The following is a 14,175-nucleotide window of genomic DNA, read 5'->3' as shown; positions in this document are numbered from 1 at the left end:
CTTAGGACACATGAGATTAATATATTTACTTAGAGTATGAAAAGGACAGCACAATGACAAAATGTTTCCAGGAAAGATGCTTCCTGGCATATTTTGGTTGTCTATCACTAAGGTAAGAAGAAGTAACTGTTCTATGTTTATCCTTCATTAGAAATTCGATGTCTCCGCAACAGAATAATTCGCACGGATTCAGTATACTCTGCGCACCAGGTGTGTAATGTATAGATATGTGCTACTGGAGATCTATCAACAGTTACGTAAGTTTGACCAATCACTTCGTGCACTGAATATAAGTTTAACTCAACAAAGACAAAAATACAAGTAACAAAGAACAGGATAATAGCAAAACATTAAAATTGACTGGACTATTCATTGTTCAAGGTTATGACTGTCCATTCTACTGATCGAATTTTATTTCAACGATACTTTTTTTTTTGAAAATCACTCAATATTTCTTGAATTTGGTGAGGATCAGTTAATGAATTTTAACGTTACTCACAGGAACATCAAATTCGGTAGGGGTGGCAGTACGAACATGAGGTCTCCCTCAGTAACGTTAGTAGTTACTGTTGGTGTCGCCACAACCAAAGACGAAGTGTTACCTACGAATAACCTTCAGACAAATATGTATTGAAAACTGTTTTTATAGTCATAGCAGCGAACATCTGTATGAAAGTGTTGAGATATTCAAGCTACCTACTATAAAAGTATTAAGTTAGATTGTTCATTGCTTAATTACAAGAAAAACACACTGGTCATGGTAGATGGCTGTGCGATGCAGTCACCTAGGCGTTCGCCTGCAGTCACAAGTCTCGCGTTCAAGTCACTACTATCCCTATAAAAAATATGCATTGATGGCTGACAATCGTACGTCAACCTTTATGGATAACAAAATTGGACAAGCTATTTGTCCGTTGGCCAACTATTAAGCATACGGTAAAGAGAACATAGAGAGACGGTCCATAAGCTTGACACTTCAGTAGGCCATATCAATCTTTAACTCACGTGCCAATCGAACGAAAAAAAAAATGCAATATAAGTCTCATACTGTCAGACTGGTCTCTCGATAACAAACTAACGAACGAGATCAAGACAACTATATCAAGAATATAAGTGCGTTGAATTTGTGTTCTAGTACGGTAATATCTAACTTTAATTTGCACTTAATAAATTAAATGTTCAGACCCAACACTACACTACATCAGCCTACTCAAGTTATTTTATGAAACGAAATGTAAGCTAGGAAAAAAAGAATTAGTCTCACAATTTCCGGATTTTTCGTGACAGCGAACCAACGGTCGATAACGTGACATTGCAGCGGTAGGATAATCCGTCACAGGTGCACCCACTAGGACAAGTATCTAAAACAGACAAACGTCATCAAATGATATATTGTACAGTGTAATATTGTAATTGAGTATATTTATAACCAAAATCGTGCACATTACGCAAAGCAATGCAGTTGGTAATACAGAAAGTAATATTATAGCAAGGGTAGTCAAGGTGCGCTCAGTTCTAGCGACATTTTTTTCAAACCGATTATGCTATATGATGTATAAATTATGCAGTATATAAATTAAAAGTGTGTGCTTGTGTGTGTGTGTGTGTATGTTCAAACGATGAAGTATGAATGTATCATTTCATACACGCATACATGAATACAAAAAACACGCACATATAGTACTAGTACATATGTGGTTCGAGCACACGAACACTACAGATATGCCTATAGCAGACAATCTTACCGCAGAAGAGTTCATCGTCCCTCTCTGGGCAGTCCGTGACGTCATCGCACACGTGATGATGCTGGATACAGAATGGAGCTCCATGGCAACGGTACGATGCAGGAGGACATACATACGAATCTGATGAAATACACGGTCACGTGGTTAAAAATAATGGCGCCAAAATCAACCCATCAACAGAGGACTTTAATGTAATCTGACTTACGGCAAGTTGAATAAACCTGTGGGTGTTTCATAAAGATGTTCGTAAAGTTACGAACGACTTACGAGCGACTGGTGATCAGTTCTTGTGCTGAATTATGGGAATTCTGATAAGTATAGCACATCAGACCTGATCACCAGTCGTTCTTAAGTTGTTCGTAACTTTACGAACAGCTTTACGAAACAGGGCCCAGATGACATGAAAAAATGGGTGGCTGTCACAAGCTCGACACCCACGAGTATGGCACGCTATTTGCCCAATAATTCCAATAATTTATCGGCGATAAACAATGTTCTGCGATCGATAAACTATGTTTATCGGGCGAAAAACATTGTTTATCAGCGATAAACATAGTTTATGGCGAAAACTATGTTTATCGAGTGATAAACATAATTTTTCTGAAAAACTAAGTTTATCGCTCGAAAAACTGTTCATCTGCCGATAAAGAATGTTTTTCTGAAAAACTATTTTTATCGAGTGATAAACAGAGTTATTCTGGAAAAACTCTGTTTAGCGGGCGAAAAACTCTGTTTAGCGGGCGAAAAACTCTGTTTATCGCCAATAAACAGTGTTTATCGGCGATAAACATAGTTTTTCGGAATTATTGGGCAAATGGCGTGCCATACACGAGTCATTCTGCCCACAACTCATGCTGTCCAAGAGTCATAGAGCCAACAAGCTTGAAATCGAGTGAAATATGTCCATTAGCTATACGGTCCACGATCTAAAGACTAAGCAAGTAAGGCACATGAACTCGCATCACAGTCTAAGCTTAACCTACGTAGTGTCGAGTATGTTGGCCATTATGTCTAGCTCGATGGCCCGTTTTACTTGGTGGGCTGTATGACTCGTGGGAATTGTACTTGGTGGGCTGCATGACTCGTGGGTGTATGAATCATGGACCTTTTATTTCAATGTCTAGCTCGTGGGCCGTGTAAAGTCGTGATTGTCTAGCTCTCGGGATGATCCGAAAAATAGCCTAATTAGCTAGTCACATCATTTTCCACCCGCAAAAGTCAGGAACTAGGGAATATTTCCATGTTTTCTTTCCCTTCCCCATCCCCATGATGATGATAAAAAACAACAATAACTATTGCAGCAGTAATGATCATGTTATAATTACAAATTTGCTTTATATTATCCCAAATAGCATGCATTTTAAAGGGGGTGGCTGGTAACTGATCATTGGGAATCAGTGGGAATGCTGGGGGATAATTGTTCCAAATCCTGCGGGATTCATTTAAGAGTACATTATAGATATCTATTGTTGTGTGAAAATTATTTGCTTCAGAGTGGTCTCATATTCAAGTAATGTGCAGTTTAATGCCGGGTCACTGTACAGGCATCGAAACATCAAACTGCGCATTACTTGAATATGAGACCATTCTGAATCAAATAATTTCCAAACAACAATGGATATGTAATGTACTCTTAAATGAATCCCACAAGGATTGCAACAATCATCCCCAGCAATCCCGCTGATTCCTTTTGATCAGTTACTAGCAGTTTTCGGACAACACAATAAATTCTTAAACAAAAACCTTTAAATCGATCACCTATTCGGATTGTTGCACTTCAGAAATATCAAAACTGATCTGGCACTGAAATACAGATAGATAAGTTATAAAATCTTACCGCAAAGTTGTTCGTCTTCCCCATGTTGACAATCCATCTTTCCATCGCACCGATATCTCAGCGGGATACAGTAAGAATCGGGACACTTTATGGACCCGATGGGACACACAAATTCTCCTTGAAAGTCAAATGAAGAGAAATAGATAATCATGTTTCTATATTTGTATCGTATAGTTATCATACTTAAACTGGTATTCAGCACATAATGTGATTTGAGCTTATTGGTGAAGATGAGGATAGCACGTCATTAAGGATTAAGGAAAATTGGGACAGGTCTTTCATAATGTAATTTCTAAAGTTTCGGGTTAGTCCAGATATCGCCATCGCTGGATGAGAAGAATGCAGCACAAAGTACTTTCATGTGATGTCACTTTGTGCAAGAAAATGTAAAGTGGGTCTCATATTGATGATTATTTCCATGCTTTTTGAAAAGTACACATTCCCTCGACTTGTTACTGATGAAACATAATGTCTACGGTATGATATTCGACGTAGAGTTGGAAAGAGTGCTCTTGATTTTTATTTGATTTGAGTTGTTTTATTTCTGCATTCAATCAGATACAATTCAAATACAAATTTCAAAAAATACAAAGACAAAGAATGGCAAGTGCAGTGAAATAAGTCGATAACAGTATACAAATAGATACTAGGTGATTGCATTGAGCAGTGTACATACACAAAAACATAAAATAAAAAATACAGTATTTTTCAGTAAATAACAGAGATCATTACATGCAGAGGACCACCATCGTAAGCGATTAAAGGGGATGGCTAGTAACTGATCAGTGGGAATTGGGGGAATGCTGGGGGATGATTGTTCCAATTTTTGTGGGATTCATTTAAGAGCACATTATATATCTATTGTTGTGTGAAAATTATTTGCTTCAGAACGGTCTCATATTCAAGTAATGTGCGGTTTAATGCCCCGTCACTGTACAGGCATGCTAACCTGGAAACATTAAACATGAATATATTTAAACATAATTACTGCTACTTGAATAATATTCAAATCAAAAACCTTAAATATTTTAAGTTCATGATATAAAGAATCAGTATGAGCCAGGAAATGCGATCGAGTACAAATACGTATAACTTTCTTTTGTAATTTTTAGATAGAATTTATTTTGGTGAGCCGGAAGTTCCCCCATTTAACTTTACAATAACTCATATGTCGGAGAATTAAGGAATTATATAATAAGAATAAAGTTGAACGAGGAAGAAAGAACTTCAGCTAGGAAATAATCCCTATATTCTAGAGTGCTCTTTCATTTTAGAGTGCTCTTTTATCAAGCGCCAGACCAAAAAAAAAAAAAATCATATAACATTCATTATACTTACTGCAATTGTCCAAATGAGTGAAATCACGACAGCCCTTCGGAAATCCATACTTATCTCGCTCGTAAATACACTCAAAACGACGATCCGTGCAAGCCTTCTTTTTGCCTTTGCATGCTATTTCAGTCACGGTATCACACTTTGCTAGATATAAAAGGAGAATAAAGATAAGGGTGGGATTTTTGCAAGTACTTTTTCATACTACAAATCATAAGGCCCTAATACAGTAGTGAAATACAGACATGAGGCTATACACACACATACACGCACACACACACTAATATATATCTATAAATATATATATATATATATATATATATATATATCATATAATGTGTGTGGGTACGTACGATCATTATCAAAATCGATTTCATAATATACGAATCTAAAGAACCTTGTCACTAAAGAACCGTCCCGCAATGATTCAATCTAACTCATTTCACTTTTATATTGTCTGAGACATTTTCTTAAATATGCCTCGTCTTTATAGGCCTACATATTTATAAAATAAACATGAATGGTCATTATTGAATCCAAAGTATCCTCCGTTATTATGGATACAGGGGATACGGGACAAAGTTACGTACCTTTACACGATACCTCATCCTCATAGTTGAGTCCGATACAGTCCCTCTCACCGTCACATCTGGCTGTCAGGGGAAGCAGGGTTCCATCATAGCACCGGAAGACGTTTGGCAGTGAAATTTCAATGTCTGGTACAAATTAACCACAAAAAAAAACAACAACAACATGAATTTGAATAAATTTGGCTTATTCAAAAATCACTTCAATTCAATTCAATTTTCAATTTTTTTCAATTCAATTCATTTATTTTCATTCTTCTTCTTTTCTCTTTTTCAACAAAAACATAACACAAGATAAATCAGGTTTTACATCCTGAAGAAAAGGAAAGGTATAAAGAAGCAGAAAACCGAAGAGAAAAGGGTTTTTAGTTTTATGTTACAACATGGAACTTTTGGTGATTCGAAATTAACACCTCGAACATGGTCTGTAAGAATGTTGGAATCTGGCACAGGAAAATCAGTCAAGAAACAATGTTTCTGTTTTTGTTATTTTTATTTCTATTATTATTATTATTATTATTATTATTATTATCATTATTATCATCATCATCATCTTCATAACTATCCAGAGCACGATCAAACCAAGTGTCTACATTTTTGGCCTATTCTGACGTAATAACAGTAGAAGCGAGTAATCTCGACGTTTGATTAAAGAGAATAATTCTAAAATCTTTTGATTCTCACCACAATCTTCTTCGTCCGATGAATCACGACAATCTTCGATGACGTCACATCGCTTCGAGAGGTCAATGCACTCTCCGCTCTGGCAGGCAAACTCATGCTCGCTACATTGAGGATATTCTGCATTATGCCATATTTGTTGTTAAAAGAAGAAAAGAAACTGCAGCAAAATGGACAGATTGGTCTATTTAATTAAGAAAAAAAATTATGAGAATCTAACTGCAGGACAACGGAAGACTTTTATATAGGGCATGGATATTTTCAATCATCTTACTTACGTTCTTATTTCATAAACGATTGTAATGAAACTTTTACCGTTGTTTGTTTGATTGTAATTTTACACTGAACTTGAACGTTGAGTGAACTGCACTAAAGATCATACAAATTTTATGTCGTCCTTTCCATGTTTAATGCCATTCATGAATTCATATTTGCAATGCAAAACTGTAAGTTTTAACGTTTTCTTTTATTTTACGAATTCTCATAATGTCTACTTTAAGAGCTTTTCTCCTGCATAGTCTAATAGAAAGTATTCTAACGCGGTGACGCTCCTTTAGGGCTCACATGGGTAAATAATTCCCCATAGAGACGTGTGTTAAAATTCAAAATTCAAAAAATTCTCTAAAATAGCAGGGAGAAATGAGGTGTTTTATCTTCACTAACCTGGACGAGTGAGATATATTATTTCATCCATCAAATTCCCAAGGCTGGTTCTTCGGCTCAGACTCTGTCCAAGGGTCCGCAAAGCAAGACTATGAGTTCTTTTCACTCAGAATATCACCTATTTTCTGTACCTCCATCCAATGAAACATAGTCCTTTCAAATGCCATGAGAAAAGCTTTCATCTACCAACCAAAATGCAGTTTGTAGAGGAATTCATATTCAATATCTGCAGCTATTTCGTTTTTGCCACACTGCAGTATTGATTTTTAATTATTTTTTTCTTTATCTATTTTTGTTTCTTTGGTAAGAATTTGTGAAGGGTCTTGGACATTCCATTTTATTAGGTGTAAGCCCTTTATGCCTATATAGACAATGGACAGTTACCACGTGAATTGCTGCTGCATTGTTACTTATCGCTATACCATGAGTATTGTAACTACGTACTACTTTCTCTCAAAAGTGTTTAGTTACCACATGCTCTCTCGTCTGAACCGTCTTGGCAGTGGGGAATGACGTCACAGAGGAAAGAAAGAGAGATACAAGTCCCATTTGTGCACTGAAACTGGTTCTCTCCGCACCCTGAAGGGTAGAAAAGAATGACAAGCACTTCAGACATGTACCACGTGAGTAGTAGTATATATCAGAACTTGTAGTGTAGCTAATTTTTGTGATATGGCGTCATCTTACTTACCCGTGATGACCTCTCATCTATCATTCCAACCCACCATTATCAACACAGTAGCATTGTCAGATACGCAATTTTTGTATATTTTATACAATAATTGCTGATTAATATTATATGTTGTTCTATAATTTGTCTCGTATATATATTACATGAATCTTTTGCAAACGTTTGAACAATATTATTTCATCACATGTATACTTTGTACTATGTTTTTGATTTTCGATGATTGGAAATAAACTATGATTGAATGAATGATTAATGCATCTCCTGATTAAAAGCCCAATCCATTAGGTGCATACAAAGACTTTTCAGACTCTTAGGAAAGTTTTTGTTCCAAACATTGCAAAGGTCCTCTTGATGTTTATTGCATTATCTTCTCGTTTCTCCATAATTATGTCAAGTGTATGAATTGTACAAATTAGAATCAATCAAAAAGTAATCGTGTACTTATTGTATACATAGTTTACTCTGTTATTGCTAATTTAAAGAAAGCATGAAATCCACATACCTTTGGTGCAATCAAACTCTTCACTGCCGTCCCTGCAATCCTGTGTCCCGTCACACACAAACACGGATCTGATGCACTCACCGGAAGGACATTGTAGGAGATCTGACCCACAGGAAGTAATTCCTGGATCTACAATATCAAGATTATGCACGGTTGTAGATATGATGATGTTTACTTTGGATGAGGGCTTGTATTCGTGGGGTGTGTGTGTGTGTGTGTGTGTGTGAGTGTGTGTGGGATGGGGGGGGGTCCTGAGGGATGATGTCGTTTGTTTATTGCATCACCCTAAAGTCAATGCCTACCAAACTTGGTAACAGATCATTCCAAGAAGAGCATGAAAATGTGGAAAAGGGTCACCAATTTGGTCCCCACATTAAGAAATTTGATCGGCCAAGAGTTCAAATCCATCGGGAAATCTTATACATTGTACCTCACACTCATCATGGCCATTAGCTTTAAGCGAATCAAAGATAGACATGATTATTAGGGAAATCCAAACGACAGATTACGTAATCCTGTCAGATTAACAGATTACTACCAGATCGATAGAATTAAACTTGTGAGGATAAGTCACCTGCAGTCAAAAAAAAAACTGCTCTCGTAAAGGTTTTCCCAGTGTGTCCACACGTAAGAAAGGTGCAAAGTTGAGCCTACTTTTCTTAAAGTGTAGTCCCATTAAAAAAAAAAAATACATTCACTTGAGAGAAAAACGTTAAAATCACACCAATACGTTCATTTCCAAATTATGCATCAAAACATCTAACCCATGCAATGAAAAATGGCAAGGAGAAATCCTGTATTGTCGTGATTGTATTTTATGTCAACATCTAACATTGGAAGAAATGACACTTATTTTCTTACCAGCTTCTACCAACAGCGCTGTAACGTTGTCTTCTTCACCTGAACATGAATACACATTGAAAGATGGAAAGGAAAATAATGAATGTACGTTGTGCTGATCATAAAATGTAACTCCGTCTTCACCTTAAACAGGATTTATATAACAAAACTCAAAACTTCCCGGCGTCATCTAAGATCTTCGTCATTAGGGTAGCATCTTATTGGTAGCATTAAATAAGATATATTTCATAATGAATTCATTGACTTGTCTTTTAAAGTATATCAGCTGCATCACTCAAATAAATTCCATCCAAATTCCGATCTTGGCCAGCATTTTGGTTGTTTCTACATGTTCTGAATCGATAACCCAGAATAGTGTCCATTGGGTCTGAGAAGGGAATTTTCCACTTCCCCTTAAAAGAAAATTATATTAACTGCATTGAAACAAGTTAACATAGATTATTTAGGAAACCATACGTGAAATATCTGAAAACATTAACTTGTGTATCTATAATACTTTTCATTCGTCATTTAATGATATCTCATACTCTGGCTACGTGACTTAAATCTGGTTCTTTCATGTTCACTAATTTCTATATCAACATCCATCATTCCGACCTTGTGCGAGGATCGCGGGCCTCTCGCAGATTAAGTTTGTAGTGTCAGGATAGACGCAGGCTATGTCTCGCCACACGCCGACTCCAAACTTTGACTTTGGAAGTTTGAAGAAGTTTGCGACGGTACAGGCCTCAACGATCCCCCCGTTTGGTTCGGCCTTGGGATAACTGTTTCGAGACATGAAGCGATGGAGCCATCATCAGTTTTTTTTTTTTTTTAATCCTTCCTTTGAAGGATGCTACAATGTACATTGTACTTGTATTTTCAAAATGTACTGCATCATGCTGTTGTCTCCTAATTCGACCATATTATGACGGTATAGGCCTACGTATATGTATTCATGTGTAATGATACATTTTTTTTTGTTAATTACGATTAAAAGTGGATTTAGCATCTTTTGGATGGCAAGTCTTGGTACATATATCTACTCATAATCTATCTTTTGAGGAATATATATACATATTTATATTATATACACATTTACCAAAGGACAGATTACGTGAGGAGCGACATCTTTTAACAAATGATCAGATAAAATTATCAAAACCAGAGCTACTTTAATTTTGAAGTTATTTTATCATAGTACTTCTTGTTTATTCATAGGGTAAAAATAATTAATCAAAAAATGGGATCTTTCAAAAAGGTATCTTTAAAACAACTTTTTGATATGGAGCTATATTTTTTTTTTGCCAATGGCGACCTTTATTCACAAAATAATCGCAAAGCTCCTCTGCTCCAACTTTGGTATCTTTTTAAATTATTTTTATTAGCTATTTTTTATTCTGTAATACCCTTTAATAAAATGTCCCGATAACTTTTATTCATAAGTTTCATTTATAAGTTTCATGTGGAGTCTATAACATATAAATAGTATATACTTTCAACTGTATTCCCAACTTTTATATTTTATCGTAATTCAATGCTACTAAAAACACGTGCCCTTTGCAACATAGGTGCATTGTTTGGAAACAAATACTAGTACCTGGTCGAATATTACCGTCAGTAAATTACCATTTTAGTTTTCTAGTTTCTGAAAGGTAATACTACTCATCATTGCACAATAATCAGATTTAATAATACATAATTTCAGATTGTGACGTATTTCTTGGGTTACATGCTACTTCTCATGTATGCGTGTGTCTATGTGAGTGAGCTTGTCCATGGGCTTCGTAAGTGTATGGCAGTATATGAGGGTCACTGGTCATTGTGAAATTAATCTCATTTTATTTGATACCGAGGGGTAAGAATACCATATATCAAGCGTTTTTATTTAACTTTATTTTTCATGTCCATTGAATAAACAGGGGAATTTGTCAATCAGTTGCAATGAAAACATATCGACGGAAGAATTTTATAAATTTGAATAATAAAATAAAAGAAACTATTATATTGACTGCGTTTGTGACAATATATGTATATATATATATATATATATATATATATACTGTCACAAACACAGTATTCGACCAGTAACCTGCAAAGAATGTAGTCCTGATGTGAGATAAGAATGAAAGCAACGTACGTGTTCCAGGATGTGTATGAGAGAGGAGTGCCGTCACTCCATCTCGAAAAGCCCCGCAGCGTTTTGGATCCCAAACCTTGGAAAAAATAATGATATAAGACATGGATCCTCTGCTACTCATTGTTTCTCCCGATTTCCTTTTTCTCTCATCTAAACTCAGATAAGTAAACATTTTAACGACTTGAATACAAATTAAACGGATCTTAAATGAATTTGAACGACATATCAATTGCATGTGACCAAAGCCTTTGAAATTGAAGGATAGCAAAATCAATTTGTTTGTTTTGTGTTCTGCTGTTTCGTTTACATTTGCCAGTTTGCCATCTCACAAGATGGATAGCTAGCCCGCATGCTGCTGTATTAGTCATGGGGTCCAATTGCAAGCAGGCCTATTTGGGATGGTCCACTTTATTGTGTTATGCACCCTGCTCTTTGTGATGAACGAACGAAGCCCAATCTTTTACCTGCCTGAGTTTTGACTCTCTCACGGATGGGTCCTACTATCCGAGAGAGAGTGTGTTTTGCCTCTACACTAGAGGGGACGGCATGATAACACCAACATTGCTCAGCAAGATTCATTTAAGTCCAAACCGAGCCATTTGACTGAATGGCAGATACGCAACCGACTGAACCACCTCCCCGCCATTTGAGTGACGAACTTAACGAAATAGACCACATAAACTCATATCAACTTTACCCTAGCCATACATGTGCGTAGGCCTATCAAATAGAGGATATATCAAAAAATCGAATATTTGAGCTCGTTTAAACTGTTGCGTATAACTGTTCCCGACCTACCAATATATATCCTAATTGCAGCTCCAAGATTAGAACTGATCCATCTATTGTAGCTCATGACATTGTACTCAATAAATCTCATCTCGTTGTCGTCTTGGATGCTGACGAGATGTGCGCCCTCTCTCGACTGGCAGTACTGCTCGGCCTCGAGCCACGACAGACCTTCGTCGATATCGACGAATTTATAACAGGCCTGTGAGAAGTAATCCCAGCCATCCTGGCACGCGTAGACCGCTATCAATGAAACAGATGCACAATCATGCATAATGCGTTGATGTAAATATACGTGTCCGTGCATTGCTTGTATGCATGTCATTTTGTAATGCGCAGTAGAGTATATCATTATAGTAGCTGCGCAATATAAATGTCCTTTTATTATTATTATTGTTATTATCTATTTGTGTTTATTCATTATATTTCTGCAGGAATGAAGGAATGATCTTCTCAAGAACTCCTCTCCTTCCAATAATTTAATGTCACCTTTTTTCTTTCTTTTTTCATTGCGCCAGGTAACGATGCAGATCATTTTTCCATTGTTGGCGTTGTTGCGTTGAAAGAATTCTGCACTAGAACTGCATATACATGGGTGGGGGAGGGTAATCAATTTTTGTTTATTAGGTTTATGTTACTAAGTGAAAACCTATGATACCTGTATCGCTTTTATCGTCAAAATGAGGACATGAACAGTTTATCAGTTAACGGAATTTGAGTGGCCGAATTATATTGGCACTAAGAGACTTACGTTCATGCGCTTGTTTAGAAATCTCGACGTTGTTTGGACTCCGTTTCATTGTGGTGTACTCAACGAGAAAACTAAATCCAGAACGTCTCTGCGATCTGAAGTGGATTTCTAATTCGTTGGACGACGAAACAACGCTATCGATAGGCAAGTCGTCTACACAGTATCGCCCGATAACACTAAAAGTCTGCAAGTCATTGAGTAACAGATGGTCCTTATCGCAATCAACATTGAGTTCGATAAAAGAGAGAGTGATCGTTGCAGAGATATCGGTAATGATGCGCCACAATCGCCTATCGAGTTTCCGGTAAGTATCGTAGTAGTTGGGCATCGACACGATTCCCTGATTGGTTGTGCACGTAACCGTCTTCTCTGTTCCTAGAGTGCTGTCGTGAAAACAGCTCGGCTTTTCTGAATGGGAGACAACACACGAAAATTGAAAGGTGATAAGCGATTGAGTTACACTGGAGTACGAAAGTTTTATGGCTTCTTTGGCATGCTCTTTTCCTGCTGCTTATACCTAGCAACACAACAATTTTCTACGATTTAAACAATTTAGTATAATTTCATATGAAAAAGTTCAAGTCCATCAATTGGAATAACACAAAACAAATCTACATTGTTATGCGATTGTTCAAAGCGTAGATTTGATTTGAGTCGAACTGAACTTACATGTAGTTAATTCCTTTTTTTTCCTTAATGAAATAAAACAAGTATATCAAGGAAACAAAGACTATATCGGCTGTAAGTATGAAATAACACAGCAAATTTTCTTGAGTAAAGTCCAAAAAAAGAAATTTTGAACACTCATAGCACTTTTTGAAAGTGAAACAAATCAGACCTATCACTATCTTCTTAGGCGTTGCGTGTTTCACATTGTTATTAATGATAATTTGACAAGTTTGATACCATTACGTCAATAGAATTGTACAAAAGTATTTCAAGGAGATAGCACCGAGAGATTTGCGTTTCTGTACACTGTGTGACTTGGCCTTTGCAGAATGTATGTGTACATACCAACTGATCCAAACGATGCGACAATATTTGCCGTGTTTGTCATGAGACCAGATAAAATCTTCAGTCTGACAGTTGACGACGACGCGATAAAGACGTAGGGAAGTAATTCGAGGTCAAAGGTCTCAGTGACATTTTCTGTGGCTGGGTCAATCACTGTAATACTTCCATCCGGATATCCGCTGATATCCGTCATCGTCTGAAACGATTAACAGTTCATGCTCACCATTAAAACATGGCCAATTTAACAGATAGTAACTCCCATTACATTATGTGGTCTGATAGTAGAACTCACTGACAAAACTTGTACAGTTTGTGGACCAACTCTCAACAAACAAACAACAAAAATGACGGCAAAAACTAAAAACAAGATTCACCAAGTATTTTTTTTAAGTTTTTCCAAGATTCATGTACGACTTATTCTATTCAATTTATCACAAATCAGCACACAGGCAAGCTATCTGGAATATTTTCATTACTAGGCGACGGTCACAACCCCCGAAATCAGCCTGCTTGGCGACCGGTCGTCGAGTTTTCAGCCAATTTCGATCGAACAGTAACCGACCAGTGACCGACCAAGCACCACTGATTTTTAGGGCATCGGTC

The sequence above is a fragment of the Diadema antillarum genome, unplaced genomic scaffold, assembly GCF_040938485.1.
Source record: "Diadema antillarum isolate AM-2024a unplaced genomic scaffold, OU_Dant_1.0 scf00000014, whole genome shotgun sequence".
Taxonomy (NCBI): Eukaryota; Metazoa; Echinodermata; class Echinoidea; order Diadematoida; family Diadematidae; genus Diadema; species Diadema antillarum.
Note: the sequence above shows the minus strand (reverse complement) of the source record.